This window comes from Akebia trifoliata, chromosome 3 (genome assembly GCF_017979445.1).
Source record: "Akebia trifoliata isolate Shusen 1 chromosome 3, ASM1797944v1, whole genome shotgun sequence".
NCBI lineage: Eukaryota > Viridiplantae > Streptophyta > Magnoliopsida > Ranunculales > Lardizabalaceae > Akebia > Akebia trifoliata.
In genome coordinates, this window is record NC_141377.1 from 16373019 (window position 1) to 16373916 (window position 898).

The following is an 898-nucleotide window of genomic DNA, read 5'->3' on the forward strand; positions in this document are numbered from 1 at the left end:
ACGGCGCAGATGGTTCAAAACGTCATTTCCAACTAAAGAAACAGAGTTTCTTTTATTTAAAAATAACTCCCTCCTCTTTTCTGGTTTTTTAACTACCTCAGTTTTTCTATTTTTTTAACTAAATCTAATAACTTTGTTTCTATTCATCTTCATCTCGACAAAACGATAGAAACCCAACCCTTTGTCTCGAAAGAACGACTGAAAAACCAAAGCCTTGAGACTTCAGTCATCTCTCTTCTGAAACCAAATCAAAGCTTGTTAAACATTTGGGTGGTAGTGGGCTTGCCATGCCGGTCGAAATCATACCCTTCTGTTGGAAATTTACAGCCATTCAATTACAAAATTTGTTCGAGGAATCAGGCTGTGTAGCAAAGCTTAGGACTTGTGGAGAGAATGGTGTACCATTTGAGACTGATAATTCGAATTATATTGTTGATTTGTATTTTGAGAAGGATATTGGGGATTTAAAGGCTGCTAGTGATTCGATTTTGCGACTCGCGGGGGTTGTTGAGCACGGAATGTTTCTTGATATGGCCACCACTGTTATTGTTGCTGGTGAGCTTGGCGTCACTGTGAAGAACAAGTTGTGATTTTGGAAAATTTACCCAAGGTAGTTTGATGGATGGAATATTAGAATTTTTTTTTTTAGCTAACATTATATGTTTAGCCCAAATTAGTTCTTTATGTTATCGATCTTGGCAAAAATGTATTGAAATGGTTCATTTTCATATTAATATCAATTTAGCTTCATTGAATTATATCTATTTTCTTCGTGAATGCCACCAAGAATGTCAAATCTCATACAATGAGATGAATTGAGTTTATGCTTCTTTTCCTTAATTTGAATATTGTGGCCCTTTTTTTTTCTTGTTATTTTTGAATAAATTTTAATAATTCA

General features: G+C 34.3%; 1 pseudogene; it reads left to right on the top strand.

Annotated features, from left to right (window-relative positions):
• Positions 1-287: 287 nt before the first annotated feature.
• LOC147406067 (putative ribose-5-phosphate isomerase 2 pseudogene) lies at positions 288-590 on the top strand (annotated as a pseudogene).
• The last annotated feature ends 308 nt before the right edge of the window (positions 591-898 follow it).